Source organism: Myodes glareolus, chromosome 16 (genome assembly GCF_982192425.1).
Source record: "Myodes glareolus chromosome 16, mMyoGla1.1, whole genome shotgun sequence".
Classification (NCBI taxonomy): Eukaryota; Metazoa; Chordata; class Mammalia; order Rodentia; family Cricetidae; genus Myodes; species Myodes glareolus.
Genome location: NC_142041.1, coordinates 9,036,269 through 9,056,872, shown reverse-complemented (window position 1 = coordinate 9,056,872; position 20,604 = coordinate 9,036,269). Strand labels below are relative to the sequence as shown.

The 20,604-nt window shown below is 46.9% G+C and overlaps 1 protein-coding gene across 4 annotated transcripts in view; it reads left to right on the top strand.

The window, feature by feature from the left end:
- Positions 1-20,604, top strand: part of Chd7 (chromodomain helicase DNA binding protein 7) — a 177,841-nt gene that overhangs the window by 16,145 nt on the left and 141,092 nt on the right. The window contains exon 1 of one of the 4 annotated variants that reach the window (XM_048419824.3): positions 17,462-17,483. The exons of the other annotated variants lie outside the window; for them this stretch is intronic. The gene's annotated coding sequence lies outside the window, so the exon portion shown is untranslated. Of the gene's footprint in view, positions 1-17,461; positions 17,484-20,604 lie in introns of those variants that run through there. 4 annotated transcript variants of the gene reach the window in all.

Genomic DNA, 20,604 nt, shown 5'->3' with positions numbered 1-20,604 from the left:
TCTTATTGCTGCCAGAAGTTTAAAAACTACAAACCTTTGGAAAGGCCATGGGTGTATGACGATGTTTATATGTGGCCAGAGCAATGTGTCAGTTACCTGTCCCAAGCAGCAGTCTGGAGGCCTGTCAGCTCTGAAAAGAGAGCAGCCACACCGAGAAGTTGGGGGTGGTTAAATTTTTGCTGAATTATATCAGAATATCAGGTAGACGTTGTAGATCATGCTCCGGGGAAACGGAAGGCTTCAAAGAGTAGAGCACAAAATGCCATGTTAACTGTGGTTAAATCATAATCGTAGGAAATGCCAGAGGGAAACACATCAGTTTGAAAAATGGATAGTTTTAAGGATACATGGTTTCACTTAGTTAAAAGCTGTGATTCTGACGTTGACCAGCTCTGGTTTGAATCCCTCCCGAGCTGTCTACACAAGCTGTGGCTTTGGACAGATGACTGGTTCCACTGAGCAGAGATAAGTTACATCGTTCAGGACTCAGTTTCTTCACATGTGCAGATGGGGATCAATACAGTAGTTCATCTAAGTGCCCTCCACTGCTTCTTGTACTCTTAGCACTTCATAAACTAACCGAGCTGCGGGCTGTTTTTACTTTACTATTTATTTTCTCACCCTTTATATTTGTGAGATGTTCTGCTGATAGGATTGTAAAATCAGAAACCAATGACACTGTGTGGAAGAATTTGTAGTTTTTCATCACTTTTGTGGTATAAACAGGAAATCTTTTTGTTTTAAAAATATTTTTTTTATAACTAATTCAAGTCCTGAAAAAGATCTAACTTCGCCTTAAGGTTCTTCTTTCCCCCTTAGATTAGTTGGCAGGATTTGAAACATTTCTCTTACCGAAAGAAATTTCCTTCTGTTGGCAGCTGTATTTTCTGACAACAAAAAATAAAAACAAAAGCAAAACCAAGCATTTTGTCTTTTTAGGTTTCTGTTGGTGAGCTTTGCATTTGTGTTACTAACTATGCGTTTGGCATTTGGGCCCATTTAGTAGTAGCTTTTCTATATCTGCCCAGCTTGGGATATGAGACAGCTCTGGGAGACGGCAGTACCTTGGGGTTAAAAGGTTTACTGTGTCCTGGCAAAGACTGTGTAAGCTGCAAGGGGAAGCTTCTGGAACCTGGAACTCTTTCACCTTGGAACTGAGTCTTCTGTACTGGAAAAGCAAATTTGGGCACACAGTCTGGGGAAGCTTTGAGGGCAACACACACACAGACAAAACAGACAGACAGACAGACAGACAGACACACACACCCCTCTCCTGATTTCAGGGCTCCTGTTGCCGTGAGAACGCTACCTTTAGTTCCCTCTTCTGTGGTCTCTGTTATCTTCTGAGGCAAACATGACTGAGGAGAGGGAAAGCAGTGACAAGGTGGTGTTGCCCCTAAGATAATCGGCAGTAACTGGGCAAAGCCCAGGCCACAGAATCTGAACATAGCAGCTCTGTTTATTTCTATATTTCACCAAGTTTAAGAAGGTGTCAACTGCAAGATGTGTCTTTGCTGCTCTGTTTATAAACAAACAAAACCACTTTTTAAAGTAATGACATCTTAGTTTGCACTCACTTTATTTTGCATTTTGGCTCCTGGAGTAAAATAAAACTTATTTGAATATATCTAAAATTGAAATGTAAGCCCAAAGGGTCTGTCACTTTAATTATGCCCAGTATAGCCCCCGTCAGATGTGGCACACGGTACACAGCACATGGTACAATGTACACGGTACACGACACTCATGGTACACAGCACATGGTACATGGCACATAGCACATAGTACACGGTGCACGGCACACATGGTACACGACTCTCATGGTACACAGCACATGGTACATGGCACATAACATATGGTACGTGGTACACGGCACACATGGTACACGGTGCATGACATACACGGTACATGGTACACTGCACATAGTACACAGTACATGGTACACAGCACACTGCACACAGTTCATGGTTCACGGTACACGGCACACAATGCAGCACAGCATAGACGGACCTACTTCCGTATGACCCTGCTTGGCTACTAGGTCTAACCATGGCCAGTGGTGAGCAGCTCTTCACCGTGTCCCTCTGCCAGATGCTGCCAATACATCAAATACCATAAAACAGTATCTCAAGATGGTTTTCAAGAGTGATGCCAAACTCTATTAAAACTAGCAGTAAAGCAAAGCATACACTGCTAGCCATCGTGCACGGGGTATCTGAGTGAGTGTGGGGCTCCAGCACAGCGCAGCACCTACATCGTACCTAATAGGAAAACAGTTTAAAATCGACTGCTCAGGAATACAAAGCACGAAGGGACCCCTCGGCTTTCTGTACCTCGGGTAATCTGAGAGGGCTGTGCATTAGGAACGCGGTAAGAGTATAGGGTCAAGTGCTGGCAGCATGATGGCATGGTTTTAACCCTCGGCGCCCATGTGAAAAGCCAGGTATGGCTGTTCATGCGTGTACCCTAGCATTACAAGGGAAGTCCAGTTCCAAGAACCCAATGGCTAAGCAGACTAGCTAACTTGTGGTTAGAGAGAGGCCCTGTGAAAAGGCAAGAACGGAGAGGGTAACAGAGCAAGACACTGTCTCACAGCTTCCGTATGTGTGCGCACATGTATCTGCATACCGACATGAACGAACCCCCTTATAACATGTCCCTCCCCGACCAGACATGACCAGACAAACGGTATTGGGTAGATCATTTCCTACAGACTCCAGTGTGTGGACCTACTATAGTTATGTTAGGTAGCTCCCGCCAGCAGCCATACAGGATGAGTTCATGTAAAAAAAAGGGCAGTCATTTCAAAAAGTTTAAAGTGTCCAGTTAGCGGTCAGAGGAAGCGTGGCGGGGCTGGAGCTGAAGGCTGCCTGGGCTCAGGGCATCGTTGGATTCCTTCTGTTTGGGGAACTGGGCCAGCGACTTTTGATGCTGCGGTTTGCTTGCTTTTGACCATAGTGGTGGGTAGCGCCTTCCTCAGTAGCCTGGCATATACTAAGAGTATATCTATGCTAAACCTGTGCTGGGGACCAACGCTCTGACAGCTGCCTAGGTCGCCAGGGGAGGTGGAAGACTGCCGGACCTCAGTGTCCTTGGGAAGCCTGGAGCTTTCTGGGAAAGGTTCTGCCTTTGAGGCGTTGAAGTGAACAGTGAACAGTGAGAGCAGCTGGAAGTGTTCTGGAAGAGACTCATGAGGATAAACGTGTGCTGACCACCCATCGGATACCTTCCTGCTGACTTCTTGGTCACTCATTTCCCCTTTGTCTGGTGAAATACCGAACACGCTCAGCCCTAAGCAAAAGAGCTGTGTAAAATGTAAGAGGCCTTCCTCCTTCTCAGGTTTCTATATTATAAGAACCAGATATGTAATGCCACTCAAAAGTATGTGACCACTCAGATGAACTCAGGATTTTGAAGTAATTTCAAAATTGTACACACAGATACCTTTTGTTGGGGTCAGGGAGACAGGATCTCAATATGTTGCCTTGGCTGACCTGGAACTCACTGTGTGAATCAGGCTGCCCCTGAGCGCAGAGATCCGCCTGCCTCTGCTCCCTGAGTGCTTGGATTAAAGGCATGTGACAACACATCTGGCCTTACACCTTGATATCTTAACTATTGTTTCTGGTTACCTAGAGCGAGGCCTTTTCTATGACTCTCTCTCTCTTTGGTTTTGGTTTTTGTTTTGTTTTTTTGGTTTTTTTTTGTTTGTTTTTTTTGAGACCAGATTTCTCTGTGTAGCCCTGGCTGCCCTAGAACACGCTTTGTAGACCAGGCTGGCTTTGAACTAAGAGATCTGCCTGCCTCTGCCTCCCGAGTGCTGGGTTTAAAGGCATGTGCCACTATTGCTCAACAACGGTCATTCTTTTTGCCTGGAATTGACCTCAGCTGTAGCCAGCTCTGTACCTTCTACTGTGGGATCTGTACATTCCTGCTTCCCTCTTGGAGCCTCGCTGTGCTGTTGGGTGGCTCAGGAGAGGACACAGGAAATTAGAGTAAGAAACAAGTCAAAACCCTCAAGGACCCGTCCTTGCCTCCTGTCCCTAAGCTCCCGAGTTGAGGGCTCAGCCCTCTTGACGCACTTTCTTAGCGCAGAAGGGGCTAGTGAAGTGGGCTCTTTTCTTTGATTGCTCTTGTTGGATAGCTTTTCATTGTTTCTATGGAAATATTTTACATCTCAAAAGATGAGCAGGGATGAATTACTGAGTTAGCACTTGGACAGTGGCTTGCCCAGGGCTCAGTCAAACCTTAGGGACCGTTTCTCTCCTTTGCAGTTTGTATCTAGGTCCGCTGGGCTCTCTGTGTTGGCCTTCTTACAGTGCCATAGCTAGGGTGGAGCCGGTTGACAGGCATTACCCAGCAGGCCTTGGAGCTCAGTGGTGGATGCTTTCTGAGATCATGGACTCTGTGTTAGAGCCTGGTTCTCACTTCCTGTGTGACCTTGGAGAAGCTGCTTTGTCCCGAGGAGGGCACTGGTGCCTGTCCGCGGTTTCTGGAGGAGCGCAGAGAGGCCAGCCAGGCTTGCAGCAGTGCAGCTCGGGCCGCTTGACACTGCCTTAGAGCACCAGACTTTTCAGAAACGGTGGCTGGCTTCACAGATGTCCAGCAGTCTGTCTGAATTCCAACTTAGTGCTTGATGACAGGAAGTTTTGTGCATAATATATTTAGGCTAAAAATAATCTAATGGAAGGGGAACACAGTGTATTATTTTGCAACATGAAATTGGGGTAATTCAGAATGTCATCTAAAGTAGCTAACAACAATTCAAATAAATCAGCGGATCGCAGGTAAAATTAGGCCAGGGGAGGGGAATGAATATGAATATATGAATGAATGGCTGTAATATGAATGAATGAGCATGAACGCATGTGTATAGGTCGCAGCACTGGACCAGGTACTACCTGTGAGTGTGTGTGTGAAATACCCACGGGCCCGTTTGTTAGAGACCGTGGAAGTGGGGACTATGGTGGAATAGATTCTGGCTGTGAGTGCCTGTCTTTCGCAGTGGTGATTTTCTGCATCTGAACTAAGTCCCCATAACCCCTGTTTCTTTTCGTTTTATTTTCCAAAGTAAGTGTTACCATTAAGTGGATCGTTTTTCTCTGCGGCTGTCCCTACATTCTTAGTTGGGAAGGGGTGGGATTTTCTAGATTGTAGCTTCTCTGTATATCTGGATTCAGTGAACTTGGGAAACAGTTTCAACCTTTTTCTTTTTCTTTAGTGCCAGTTTTTCTTTCATACATATTATGGGCTCAATAATGGGAAAATACAGATTTTTTTTTTAAAAAAATCATGCTTCACTTTTTTGTTTTCTTTTTCCCTTTTCTTTTCTTTTCTTTTCTTTTCTTTTCTTTTCTTTTCTTTTCTTTTCTTTTCTTTTCGAGACAGGGCTTCTCTGTAGCTTTGGAGCCTATCCTGGAACTATCTCTGTAGATCAGGCTGGCCTCGAACTCACAGATCCACCTGCCTCTGCCTCACAAGTGCCGGGATTGAAGGTGTGCACCACCACTGCCCAGCTTTGAAAATACCACGTTTTACTTTTCTACCGAGTTTAAGCATTGTTTCTTACTTACGTAGTGGGCACAGCTACTGGATTCAGGTTGCCTGTGCCCCTTGTTCATTTCAGCTTCTTAGAAGAACTGGACTCCCTTGATCCTTCGAGCTTCTTATCCGAGGACCCTCTAGCTTGAGCTCTGAGAGGGTTGAGGCCCATTTTGTTTGTGCGCCAAACCCCACAGTTTTGGTCCAGTCCTCTTTCGTCCAAAAGCTTTTCAGTTGCTGGTGAGTGGGGCACAGGAGTGACAAAGGACCAACTTCTAGCGTAGGGACCTCAGTTTTCCTAGTGAGTTTTGCCAGTTACTTGCGGCTCTGTGTTCCTAACGGTCCTTAAGCTCAGCCCTTTGAACAGCAGCCACCGAGTTAGCTTGCAGTTTGTGAGTTGTCGGTTTGTACTGAGCTCAGCTGGATTCCACCCATGTCTGTGGTCGGCTGGCAGCCGATAGCTTCTCTGAGTTGGCTGTTAGCTGGGTGTGTGTGTGTGTGCGCGCACGCGCGCATGTGGGTGTATATGTGTGTGTATGTGTGCATGTATACAAGTGTGTGTGCATGTGTGTGCGCATACGCTCACGCGCATGTGTGTGTGTGTGTGCATGTGTACAAGTATGTGTGCATGTGTGACTTGGCTGTGTAGTGGGGGCTGTGTGTCTTCTGTTCCAGTATGCTAATCCAGGTTGATTTCCTTGGCCAGGTGGGAGGGCAGTCTGGTGCTTCCTTCTGTCTCGGATTAGAACATGTCCCATGGACAAGTGGCATGGGAGGGAAGAAGGAAAGGATGACCCTGGGAGGTTATGGATGTGCTAGATGTATCATGGTACCACCTTTCACAGAGCATGTCTCTTTCCCTCATGCCTGTTTTTTATGGTGGGAAAACACACGATTTACCGTCTTACCTGCCTTTGACTCTGACTGTGGACTAATGCTTCTCTGTCATCACCACCCATTTCCATTTTTTTTGGCCTTGTAAAACTGACATGCATTGCACAATAATGCCCTACTTCCTCTTGCCCACACGTAAATGCCTTTGGCCATTGATGGGTCATAGCATTGACATGCGTGGCCCAGGGGAGAAGGTGTGAGAATTTGCTTATTAACCTCTCACTGGTTCAGGTAGGGTTACGAGCAGGAAATGAAAGAAAAAAAATAGGGAAAGGTTGCTATTGCGCTTTCTTTGGTCTTATGATGAGTTTTAATTTTGGAAATCCTTTTAGTGTACATTCATGAAACCATGTGACCACAATTCTGTCAATGTACAGTTATCTACAATCTACTCCCTTCAGAGGTGGATGAACAGTCACAGTGTTCCAGGAGCTAGAGCACTCGTTGCCTTTAGACCCCTGCCGGAGAGTGTAACTGGGGCGGGATTGCGTCAGGCTCCCGGAAGGACTGTCCTACCAACCGGCTGGCCTCCAGGCCACTCAGTGTGGAGCAGCTGCCTCGGATCCTCCCCCACCTTGATGACTTTCCTTCTCCGTCCTCCGGGCCTGTCAGGCCTGGGCTCCTCTTCTGCTTGTCCTGCAGTGACTGCTGACCCCCAGTCCTGCTGTCTGCTCACAGCTCTCTCCCGTTGTCCCTCTTTCTTCAGCACGGCCAGCTCTAACACACCAGTTCACGCACGCTGTAGCTGGGCTTGCGTTCTAAGGGTTTTCTTTGGCTCCTGTTGCTGGTTTCCTTTTTGCGGCAGATCCCCCACCCCAATCCCTTAATCGCATTTGTAGAAAAGGTTCTCAGAACACTTTCCTCAACACGGCTTCGCTTCATCACGTATCTTTTCCCCACCGTCTCCCAGAGGTAGCGGAGGTAGCTGTTCCAGGTTTATTAATGGACCCAGAGATTGCTTAGGAATGTCCCTGGGTTTGACACCATTCTGAGTGCTGAGTGTTGTGGGTACACAGGTGAACAAGACAATACCAAGGGCTCAAGACTTCTAGGCGAAATAGTAAAACCAGAGCCTAGTGATTGTTTCTCTAAAGATGTGTTGTTACTTATGAGTATGCATATGTGTTTTGTGTGTGTGTGTACACATGTGTGGATGTTGTGTGGATGTAAACTGTGGAGGTCTTCAGAGGGCAGTGGATTCCCTAGAGCTGGAATTATAGATGGTTGTGAGCACTGGACTTGAACTCAGGCTCCCACTGGAAGAGCAGAGCACTTTAACCACTGGCCCGTCTCTATAGTCCCAGCTGTTCTTTAGAAGCATTTGATGCTTATATTTATGGTGCCTATGTGTATGCACATACGCATATATGTGTGTCTGTGATATGTGTGGTGTGTGGATGTGGTGTGGTGTGTGTGTATGGTGTGTGGCCTACCTCATGTGGAGTACTGTTGGCTGGATTTTGACACCCATTTTATTCTAGTCCTTACGCATCTACAGGGCTATCTGATTATGCCCTGAGCTGTAGGCCAGGCCCCCAGATGCAGACTCGCTGGATTGCGCTCTCGCTCTCTCTCTCTCTCTCTCTCTCTCTCTCTCTCTCTCTCTCTCAGCTAGGAGAGATTTGTCTCCTAACAACAAAACAAACAAATGGCAGGACCTTGAGTGTGCAGGAGCAGGTGGGAAGGGTGCCTTTGAAAGGTAGGCCATGAAGTCCAGGGTAGGAAGGAAAGCAAGTAAGGGATGGTGGATAATGTCAGAGCCCAGGGAGTCAGCATGGATGGAGACCCGAAACGAGCAATGGCCTCAACCAGAAAGGGTCTGCCTGCTGTGTGGTCACAGGGAGGCAGCGGAAAGAGCGGTTCATACGCTAGTGGACCTGTGAGTTCACTACTAGGAATTTGCATACTTAGCCATTGAAGAGGTTCCTCTTTCCCTGCAAAGCAGAAAGTGAGGCTCCTCTTTGCCTTGCCTCTTCAGAGTATGAATGAATTGGGAACAAGGAGACACGGCTGTATAAATATGCATGTTTGTTATTTCATAGCAGTGGTTGATAGTTCTGTGGTCTTATTGAAAAATTGGACTTGTTGAAAAATTAGGTTTATTTATGAGGCTAAATATGACATCCACCTCCCTGCCCCTGAAGGGGGGGGGGGGCTTGTGTTAAATCAAGGCCTTGTGCATCTGGGCAGTGATCTATCACTGATTCCCATTCCCAGCCCTGGAAGTAGGAATTGGATCTAAAATGTAGCTCACTTGAACTTGAATCTAAAACTTGAATTCTGTCAAGTTCAAAAACATAATAAACACAATAAATACATACTATACAACCTTGTTCCTAACTACTTCTTGATGTTACTGATTTTATTTATAATAAGATCAATAAATCTCATAGAATAATAATAGTGACAGGAGGTACATGTTTGGGCTCATGGACCTTAGGGAAATGTGTACCACCCACCTTCTGGGAATTGAAAGACAGTGGAAAGATAATTGTAACATTGTAGCCGAAGAAGCCGGAAGCTGAGCGGTAAGGAGGGACAGCTCCCCAGCCCTGTGCTCAGGTCAGCGTCAGCTAGCAGTTTGTACTGCAGTAGTTCTTGCCGTGCTTTTTCATACGGCAGCGCTGCAGTCTGTGGGAAAGGGACCGAACCCCCAAAGCCGTGCTCATAGAAGATGGGGAGACACATTAAGTGCTGTAAAACCCCCACAAGATGAAACTGCTTTTAAAGATTGTAACATGGTGAGTCTGATGGCGCCTCCCCCATCATATTGTGTTAAGTTTGCTTGTTTGATCTCTGCGGTGATACAGTAAGCTTTCTGATTAATACATTTCATTATTTATTATGCCTGTGCAAAATATTTTAAAAATGGAATAAGTTTGAATTTGGGGTAAGATAGGTTGAACTAAGACTGGTTTGCTCGAGTTGGCAGCGTTGAGGAGGTAGGAATAATTGATACGGCACATTTTTCTGATACTTAATATTCTTACATACGTGGTATAATAGTTTATGGTTCCAGGGAACATTTTTGTGCTTGACCAGAAATTTGCATATGGCTGCTAAAAATTATTTTTAGAAGAACAAAACGTTTTTCATCTCAGCAGATATAGTCCTGACATTGGAGTCCTATAGGTATGTGGTAAGGGCACGGTGGCACATGCTGGAAGGTCCCCTGCAGTTGGAGGTGGGAAGATCTCAAGTGAGGCCTGATCTACATAGTGAAACTCTTAAAACCAAGAACTAAGTCAAGAAAGCACCAGTTGCTGCTAATTCCACCCTTCCCTCCCTGAAGCCTGTTCTATCTCTCACTTCTCTCTCCCTCTCTCTCCCTCCCTCCCTCCCTCTCCCTTTTTCCTCTCTTTTTCCCTCTCCCCACCCCAGAGGTTTCTCTGTGTAACTCTGCTGACTGTCCTAGAACTAGCTCTGTAGACCAGGCTGGCCCCATACTCAGAGATCTGCCTATCTCTGCCTCCCAAGTGCCTAGATTAAAGGCATGCGCTACCATGCCTGGCATATGATTAGGCTAATGATAAGAGTTTTGAAACCTCCTCGTAAACTTGTTTGCTAGGCAACATTGGCCCTTGCCTTTAGTATATTTGACATAAAAGGGAATTGTTGCATATCATGGCCTGCAATAGTCTGCTGATTGCGTTAAGGCTTTATTCTTTTTTACTGTTTCAGAATTTAATATAGATATACACACGTGTATATATTTCAAAAAGTGTGTGTGTTTTGATCAAACCCATCTCCTGTTTCCTTATTTCCAAATAGCCCCACTAAACTCTTCCAATTTCATGGTTTTTTATTTATTTGTTTTTAGATCTATAGACTTTCCTTAGTGCTGTCAGAGTGTGTCAGGGTGTAGGACTGGGATAGCGTCTCAGGGACCAGCCACATCGCTTCCTCCGAACACCCTTCGGTGGCCTATGGCTCCTCTGTTGTGGGTAGGACTTTGTCATCTCCTCCCTTCCTGCTGGACTATGATTTTGTCTGGCTTGATCTTGCGCATGTTGTCATAACCATGCGTCTGCTCTGCTGAGTCTTGAAAACTCCGCTTATTGTTGCCTTCCATCTTTTCTGCCTCTTACAGTCTTCCTGCCCCTCATTCCACAGTGACCCCTGAGCCTTGGGAGAAGGGAGTAGATGTCGATAGTCTATTTAGGCCTGGGTCCTATGCTGTCTCTTACTTAGCCCCCCAGCTGTGGGGCTCTGTGTTTATACCATCTACCGCAAGAAAGCAGCTTCTCTGATGAGGGCTCAGAGTTGCATTAGTCTGTGAGTAGGAGGATCAATCATTAGGAGTTCTTTAATATTATGGCCATTTAGCATAGTAGTTCTCAACCTTCCTAAGGCTGTGGCCCCTCAGTCCCTCATGTTGTGGTAACCTCCCAACCATAAAATTTTTTTCATTGCTACTTCCTAAGTGCAATTTTGCTACTGCTATGAACTATAATGTAAATATCTGTGTTTTTGGATAGTCTTAGGCAACCTCTGTGAAAGGGCCGTTGGACCCCTAAGTCGAGAACTATGGGTTTAGCAGGATAACAATAGTAGTTATCCCCTGGGGCTTGCGAGCGCTTTTAGTTCTTGGCCCTGGTAATAGTAGCAGGCACTGATTTCAGTTTATGGAGCGGGCCGTGTTGCCATCAGAGAATGGTTGGTTGCTCCCATGGCGCTTGTGCCTCTGTTGTAGAGTGGGCTTCCCTTGCCGGGCCAGTGGTTATTACAGCACACAATGCTGGTAGCTGAGGAAACCATTCTATTCTGGGAATCTGTGCAGCACCTTCCAGAGCTGTGGAAGCTAGCCAGTCAGGGTGAAGCTTCCAGGTCAGCACCAGCTGTATTCATCCATGTTCTGCCACTCAAGTGTGGTGTCTGCAGTAAGAGGCTCTTACCACCAAGTACTGGAGGGCAGCTAAGAGCAGTGGCAGTAGACTGTGATGTTTGGGGGTCTTGGGACCTCACTGGCTCCCAGCTTTAAAAGAGGAAGCATTCCTGGCACTGGACTTTCTGCTAGCCTTCTGTGGTGTTTAGAAGAATTGTCCCATTATGGGGTCACTTAGGTTGGCTTCCCTGTTGCGTGTGCTGGCGTGTGCATATGTTCCTTAGTTGAGGTCAGAGGACAGCCTTGGGTATTCCCAAGTTATCAGCCACTGTTTTGGTTCATCATGAGACCGGGTTTTTCACTGGCCTGGAACTCCTCAAGTGGGCAGCGCTGGCTGACCAGTGAGCCCCAGGAATCTGCCTGTTCCTGCCTCTCTAACTTGGAGATTGTAAGCATACATCACTGTGCTTGGCTTTCTTGGGGGGTGGGGGAATTGAACTCAGGTCCTTACGGTTGCTTTGGAAGTGCTTTACTGACTGACCTCACTGCTGTTTCCTCAGTCCCAATTTAGGATGTCTCTTACGGTGTCAGACAGCTCACTTACTGATTCACTGGTTGGGTTAATGAAGATAGTGTCTATGTTGCCTCGCTATAAGAACCTTTTCTGAAGGATTTTAATCAGTTATGAACGAAGGATTGCTAGAATAGGCTGACTATCAATAGATAACCCACTCAACACTTGTTCCAGGTCCATACAGATTTGAACCACATGTGTGTTTGGCTCTCCAAAGCACCAAGTTGGCCAGTGTTCCTATATAGCAGTTAAAAGTGTCGGTGGGTTCCTGCAGCAATCACCTTGGGTGAGATTAGAGCAGACATGGCTGGACAGAGTGCATTTTTATATTAAGAGGGAAGAGTTTAGTGTGGCGAGCCGTGTATTGATTACTAGGAGATAAGTACCACCCCCAGCTCCGGCTGCAGCCATACCCTCGTCATTCAGGGATGCAGGCCCCATGCCAGTTAAGACTCTTGCAACCCCCCCATTTGTGGAACATTGGTAAGGTGGGCAAATCCTATCCCCCTGGCTGCTCACCATCAGTCCTTACTGGTCTCTGCTGGTCTGCTCTCATGACTCCTGCCCACGTCACATCCTTCCCATGTCTGTACAGCAGTTTGCCTTTCCCCTGGAAACCCAAGTTGACTGTCCACCTGGCATGCAAGCTGCCCCTTCTTTCTGACCCCGTCATCTACTCTTTAAAACACCCCCCAGTCAGGCTTAGCTCGTGATCCCTATGTGCAGTTTCTCTCTTCTTTCGTGGCTCTGCTTTTGCTGTGTTCTCTTTTGGCCACCATTCTGTCCACCCAAGCCTGACTTTGCTGCTGAAAACCCTCCCTTGTCTTAGGTTGTGTTCCAAATGCTACTTCCAAGTCTTTTCAGGCTCTCCCACCTGACAGCAAGTTTCTACCTTACACTGTCTTCTTTTTCTAGCTGTTGAGAGCACTTGTACCCCCCCCACTCTCTGTAGACTGTTCACTCGGTGTGAAGTCCACAGCTTCATGTTCCTCTGTCCTTAGGCTCCGTGTCCCAGTGTGGACTTTACTGACCTCCCTCCCGTTTCTATGGGGACTCATTACTGATCTCAGTGCTCTTGTCTAACCATGGATTGCTCCTTTGTGGAATTTCTAACACGGTTCCATATTTATTGTCTTTCAAGACAAGAGTTTCTCTGTGTAACCCTGACTGTCCCAGAACTTGCTCCGTAGACCAGGCTGGCCTTGAACACAGAGATCCTCCTTCCTCTGCCTCCTGAGTGCTGAGGTTAAAGGCATGTGCCACCAGGCCTGGCTTGGTTCCATATTTAATAACCCATATTTTTGTTTAAGTTACAAGCTCACTGAAGGCAGCCTAATGTCTTTTAGTATTCTCTTGTGGTGTTTTTCTTATTAAGGATTAGGGTCTGATTTCTAAAACATTTGGAACCTAGTAAATGGCCAAGATGTTTTGGAGAACTTGATTAAACAGTGAATTCTTCTGGAGAGGATCCTTGAGTGTATGAGGAGAACTTTGCCAAGAGGAAGGTGGCGAAGACAAAATGACTGTAGAAATCGCCAGTGTTTCTTCCTTTTATTTTTAGATCCACACAGCAGACCACAGCACAGATTTAGGTGTAATTGAAAATGAAATAAAAAACTCTTAGCTGAGAGTTAGTTACTTAGGCACTAATTTCTACAATGCTGCGTCGTGTCGTGGTTCCTTTGTATTTTGCTGTCTTGAGTACATTCAGTTCTTCAGATTTTTGTTGACTTTTTATGCATAGCACCTAGCCACCATCTGATGCATCCTGTGTGCGTTTGAGTCTTTAAATAGAAATTGAAACTGTATTTAAGGGTGAAAGGAAACCTTAGTTGTACTTTATTTTTATTCTAAAAAAAAAAAGTAAGATAAAAAGTGATAGCTATGTTAATTTTCTTGACCCTAGTAATCATTTACCCTGTAACTTATATTTATCAAAAACATCATGCTGCATACCATATATATATATACAATCTACACTTCAATTTCTTGTTATCTGTAATAGCAATGATAATAGCAAAATGGACCCTGTCAAATGATCTTTCTGTCTTAGCCTCCTCAGTAGCCGTTCTGGAGGGGTGCGCCACCATTTTGGCTCTAAAATAACAGTGAAAAGGACAGTTTTACAGCAGAGTTGAGCGTGATCTGCAGCTGTAGTTTGCGTGAGTCCTCAAGTTAAAGCTTTGTTAGTGGTGGTGGGGTAGTCAGATGAGCTGCTGAGGGTCCTGATGGTTTTCTTCTGTTATTAACCAGCTGGAGTTATTGAGATAGTAGTTCTTAGGGACTGCAAATATTGATTATTTGGAAAAATAATTTTCCCAGTACAGTTTCATCTTTAGATATTTTTTTTTAAAAAAGCATTATGTTAGTATACACAGTGATGGGTTTCCATAGCGTTTTTTATGGCATTATACTTGTTTCCAGCCATTCTCCCCACTCCCACCTCCCCGCTGGCTTCCCTTCCTCCCTTTCGAATTCTTATGCACACATTGCTGCATCTTTCCCATTCCCTTAAAACTCTTTCCCCCTCTCACGAGCTGCTTTCTAGTTTTATGCCATAAATATATACACATACAAATACATGCTATACACACACACACACATGCATACATAATTTTAAGTCTAGATTCTTCATTTAAGAAAAACATACAATATTTGTTGTCTCTGTGTGGCTTATTTCACCTACCATATGATTTGTTTTGTTTTGTTTTTGAGACAGGGTTTCTCCGCTGTCCTGGAACAGACTGAGACCCACCTGCCTCTGCCTCCCGAGTGCTGGGATTAAAGGGTGTGCGCTACCACTGCCCGGCTGGCATAGTGGTTTTTAACTGCAGTCTTGGTTATGGTGGTTCTTGGAATGGTTACAAAGTTTTGGAAGAAATAATTTTCCTAGTGTCAGTCATCTTTACGTGTCCTGTCCATAAACAGGGAAGGTTCTCTGAAAGACCTTTTAGATGTCAAAATACACATTCTTAACTGACTAATTCTCCTGTTGCTTTTCCCATATACTCCCCCTCCCCCCGCTTTGCTGATGGCCTTAGTCTCAGCAGTAGTGTCCTTCCCAGTAGCTCCAGACAGCATCTGGAGCTGCAGTGCACCGTGGCTGCCGTATCCAGTTACGTTAGAGGCACCTGGTGTAGGCTGTGCCCCTAAAGCAGCAGCGTAGAAGGCGGGCACGTAGGTGCTGTGTGCGTTCACATGGGGGTAGCTCAGCAGGATATGCCATCCAGCCCTGTCATTTCTCCTTAGGAAGGTGAATGCTTGGTTGAGTTGAGTTGAGTTTGGTAGCTTCTGGCATTCAAATAATTTTTGCTTTATTAGGAGGTAAGCTCTAATCATGATGGAGAAACTCAGTCTTTTGAGAACACAGATCTATTTTTACCTGCTTTCCAGTGTTTTGACTTTTTTTTTTAGATCATGTAATGCCGTCCCTAAGGCCTTAATCTTGTAGTCTTTTAAATATGTGTGTCCTGAAGGACGGCCTGAGAACACCGGACTTAAGGCTGTACAATCCAGAAGGACAACTCACAGTGCACACTGCAGAAACCGGTGTGGCTCTAGGAGTGTGAATTCACTGAGGAACGTGCCTGCCGAGATGTGGATGGGGCACTGGGTGACATCCCCCGCCCTGCCTCCCCGATTCCCGCCCGTTGTACCTGACACTTGGATTCGTGCATCCGCAGGAGCCGCACAGTGGCCTGCTGGGTTGCTTGTCTTTGGACAGAGACAAGGGCTGGCAGCAGAAGAGGGCGAAAAAGCATGTTTTTCAAGTTGTAATTTTTTTCCTTCTGTTGGATTCTCTTGACACGTCGGCCGCTGCTTTTGCACAGTTATGACATGACCCGGTGACGTGAACGTGGTGGTGTGGTGGCTCGGAACTCCGTGCAGTTCTGTGTGCGTACCTGTCTGGGATCCTGGAACTTTAAGCAGTAGGTTCTTGACCACCTAGCTTTATATTATGGTAGAGTGTAATAGCCGTTCAGCTCATATGTAAATGCGCTTACTGTAAATGCTCCTACCTGCAGTGTCTTACTTTATAGTTTTAACAGAAGGAGAAGGACTGACCCAGGAACAGAGGCCTGCGGCCTATGGAGTCTTCTTCCTGGGTCCAGGGAAAGGATGGCGGCCTCATCAGATAGACTCCTGGCGGCCTAGTGACTTATAACGAGGTGGCATGTAATTAGAAATTGTCCCTGTCTTTTCTACGTGCTGATGAAAACCATGGCTCAGAGGTTAATTCAAATAGTAATTAATATAGGTCTCCGTCAGTACAGGGTGGTAATGAAATATTTCCTTACTCGATGACTCGGACTTAGATGTTGAGCTTGGAACGGAAACGCTGTTGCCCCTCATCGTACTAACTGTGCTCAGACTCCAGCGACTGGCCACAGAATGCTAAGCACGGTCCTGGGAGATGTACAGCGTTTCTTGTGCCCCGCATTTGCCAGCGATAGAAACTCTAACATGGCACAGAAGCAGTGGTACTATTTTGTTTCCTAAAGTGACAATTACTTAGGGTGGGACATTAAAGAGGACTGTTAACTAAGTGGTTCTCCTAAACAGACGGAGGAAGCTTAGTTCCCTCAGGTTTCCTCTTGTTGGGGGCGTCTGTCATGTGCAGTATTACATGACTGAGTCTTCATATCTTAGTCTAAGAACAAAACACCAACTGGCCAACTGGCCAGCGAGTTTTGAATATTCTTAGGACTCCTAAGAGTCAGTGGTTTGTAGACTAGTGCGACATATTTAATGAAGGTAGAATTGGGGATTACAGATGCTAGAAAAATACACAATCCGTATGAGAAGGCGACTGGCGTGTGCCAGAATGGCTCTTAACCAAATCAGCCGACTCTCTCTAGACCCACTGCCAAGGTCGCGCAGAATTGGTGAAGGAGACCAATTCTTCAGGGCAGTCCAAGAAATAACTTCGGAAGCTTTGCTGGGGAGAGTGGCTCAGCGTCGCCGTTGGGTTTTGGATTGCTTGCTGGCTGCGAGGCTTTGGTGCGATCTGAGTGTGCTGTCTGCTCTCATTCCGAGCAGCATCCTTCTTAAAGGAATCAGCCACCGAGCCAAGGGACTCTCAGCATTTAGGATTTGTGTTTCAGACTCGGGGAGAGGCACCTCGGGAAGCGGGGGGGGGGGGGGGGGGGGAGAGGTAGAGCGGAGCGCCGCGCCTCTGTGTCCTCTTCACATCTTCCTTGTCCTGTCACCCTGTTGTTCTGGGCCACTTAGAAGCCAATCCCAGGTAGCGTATGTTATTTTAAAACACTTAAATATGTATTACTAAGAAAGAATAGCATTGCTTTTTTTTTGGGGGGGGGTGGTTGTTGATAGACCGGATTTCTCTGTATAACTGACATGGTTGTCCTGGAACTCACTTTGTAGAGCAGGCTGCCCTTGGACCCAGAGATCTGCCTGCCTCTGCTTCCCAAGCACTGGGATTAAAGGCATGTACCACCACAGTTGTCTGAATATTACTTCTTAAATTAAGTTGTCTTAGGTGCCTGGGTAGACATTCTGAGGAATTTTTATTTCATTTTTTTTTTTTTTCAGATTGGAGATGGGCCTGCTGAGTTAGAGGAGGAATCTGCACACTTGTGTTCTTAACTGCAGTGGCGTGGGCAGCAAGCTGCGGGACAGCCAGGCTCAGTGGGTTTAATTTTATTTTCTGAAGCAATCATGGAATTCCGAATTGAGGATGGCAGGGTCAGGTCTTCATCTATTTATAGCGGCTGCTTTATCTTTGAGGTGCTGGTGTCTGTCTAGCTCTCTGGGAGGCTCGGTGCTTCAGGGAAGCTGACCAGAACTGTGGAGGAGCATTACTAGACCAGTGGTTCTCAGCCTTCCTAGTGCTGCGATCCTATTACCTTTCTTCTTGTTGTGGTGACCCCCAACCATAGAATTATTTTCATTGCTACTTTATAACTTTAATTTTTCTACTGTTATGAATGATAATGTAAATATCTGTGTTTTCCGATGGTCTTAGGTGATGCCCCCGCCCCTGCCTCCTTGAAAGGGGTCACAGCCCACAGGTTGAGAGCCACTGTTTTAGAAGAACTCAGGGGAAACACACTGTGCTGCCATCAAAGCGATCTTTCCCCAAAACCAGTTCCTGTCACTTTTCTGTGAGTGTTGGCTTCTCTGTGGCCATGATATAGGCCAGAGGGTTTCTGTGTGACTTCTTCCCTTCCCCACTTCTTGACTCAGTTCGGAACCAACTACAGTGGAGTCATAGCTTCGGTTCGGACATCTGGTCTGCCTCTTAGGGATGTTCCTGGCTAAACCCAGAGGCAAATCACAACAGTCCATGGTGGAGTGGGTCCAGGGAAGCCCAGAGGATGACCACGCTGGTGCCCTTAGGCTTTCGGAGTACAGTCATGGCTAGGTTGAGCGGATGGGGACTGAAGGCTGGAAGGAACTCATCCGGAGGGGCCCAGATACGGAGCACATTGGGCTCCTCCTGTTGACTGCACCTCAGGCCGCTTACCCTACACAGCCAATTTCTGCAATGCCAGGACTTCCTCGTCCCACAGTGGCATGGCATTACTCTGTGCCCAACCGAGTCCCCTGAAAGGAAGGCCAGCCTAGCCATGGCATGATTGGGTAGGCAGGGTGGCGGTGGTGGGGACAGGAAACCTTTGCGCTGCCCTGGCATCGGACTCCCAGTGAAGCGCACAGTGGCCGGAGACAGGGAGGCCCTCACCACCTAGCATCAGGAAGGAGACCTGAGGCAGTTCTCTCTGTGCTCTTTCTGCTGTGTCTCGGTCTCAGCTGTGTTGTAAGCCTGATCGAGGCCCAGAATCCTGCCCAGCTGCCTTCCCTCCCCTGCTGTATCCTTCTCTGTGTCTAGTCTTATCGCCTTCCCAGGCTGGAAGGCCTGGTTAGGCTCACAGGCCACTTGGAGGCAGCGGGGCCTCGGTTGTCATAGCCCTCTGGGCACTTGTGGCCACATGCTGTAGGCCTGCTTGTGGGGGAGGGGGAAAGCTGGAGATGAAGGCTGGGGCCAGTGACTCTACTCAGGACCTGCTCCCTAGAGAGCAGGGTCCTGAGGGGCCGTTGATAGTGCAGGAAGGGACCCCAGGTGACATTCTGCTGGTCAGCAGGCAAGGCAGAAATTCTGAAATATTTCTAAAGTTGGTAGGGCAGCTGGAATGCGGCTCCTGATTAGTGAAAGGTGCAATGGGCAGAACCAGCCTTTCACAGGCACCATTAAAAACCGGTAGCAGCAAGAGTGACATGATTTGCTTCCAGGGAGAGATCACTTTCTTCGAATAGGGATGGGTGAGTCATTGCCATCTCTCCAGTTGTACACGTCCATGGGACCAGACACTTAGCTCTGTCGGTGAACGTTCCTGTGTGCAGAGATCCCCGATGTCTGGCTGCCATTTAGTGGAAGGAACTGCTGCTCTGTCTGGCCAGCAACCCAGTCCAGGTTAGTGAGCCTGGTGGCACCCGTAGCCAGCACGGCTTTTCTGTCCATGGCAATACTCTGCTTCAGAATGCGCACCAAACACAGCAGCAGCCATAAGATATAAGGGGGAAGCACTCCTGCGAGGTTGAAAATCTGGGCTCTCATCCCCATGCACCCGATATGGCGGATAGAATCCATGTTTTTGTAGAGCGAGGTAACCGTGCACTACCACTGAGCCACCCCCTCACTCAGGCCCTCGCTCTGTTCCTGACTCCAGTCCGTATTCATAGTAGACCTGCTGGTTTCTATCCACTTAGCTTACCACGGACCAAATGGCCTTTGTCCTTGCCGGTCCTTCGGCAGTAGCTCCCGAACTGGCCTCGGCCTCCCTCTCTTTCCTGAGTAGCAGTCACCTGTACCCTGCCCTGTATAAGACCTCTCAGCATTGTGGGACACCTTGGGACACCTTCTGACCCAGTCTCCTGCAGCCCTCCCTCAAGATGGGCTCCTGCTCTCAGCTGTCCTATGGAGGTTCCTGCCCTTGATCTGTCCTCTGGAACACGGTCTTCTCTGGGCCTCCTCGCCGTCCTCATCTTCTTCCACACTATACCCCAATGCCATCTCTCTGTCCAGGTGTCTCCCCAAGATCCAGCCCTTGTGTCTTACCTCCTGTTATTTACTTCCTTCTATCTCTTCCTTGTTTACTTTCTTTAGGGTGTAATCAAAGTTCATAAAGAGGGATTTGTCTGCAGTATTTACTCACGGGTGCCCAGGTCTACAACAGTATCGGGCTGAAGGCAGGTAGCTAATAAAGACCCGTGGCACACAAGTACGTGGCAGCAAAGGCCTTGGGAGCTCTTTTCTACGGGACAATATTTTGACAGTACTGATGAGACAGCAGATGCTGCCGTTACAAGGGGACTCAAGACTGATTTCTGGTTTGCTCTTAAGTTAGTCCTAATGATCAAATCAGGCACCCCCTATTTGTTTAGATTTAGCTTGAGCCTTTTTTCGGCTAAGTAATGCTGAGCAAAGATAGTTTTTTTCCCAAAGTGCATAGGGCCAGGTGCTGTAGCGCCACTTGCTCCTGCTTCCGTGATGGTTTGGCAAGGGTGATTCATTCTGTCGTGGGAAAAATATATCTGTCTCCCAGGTTGACAGTTTAGTCCATATACATATACTTATATGTGGTGGTTTGGATGGAAACTTGGCGTGCAGCTGTGTTGTTGAGTATGACGTAAAGACTTTCATTGGTTTTTAGATTTGGCAGGATACTTATGTAGAACTTTTCTGAGAACCCAGTTATTCTTTTGGATATTTCCAGTGCTGTATACTTTGCTCCTGTGAAGACAAATGCTA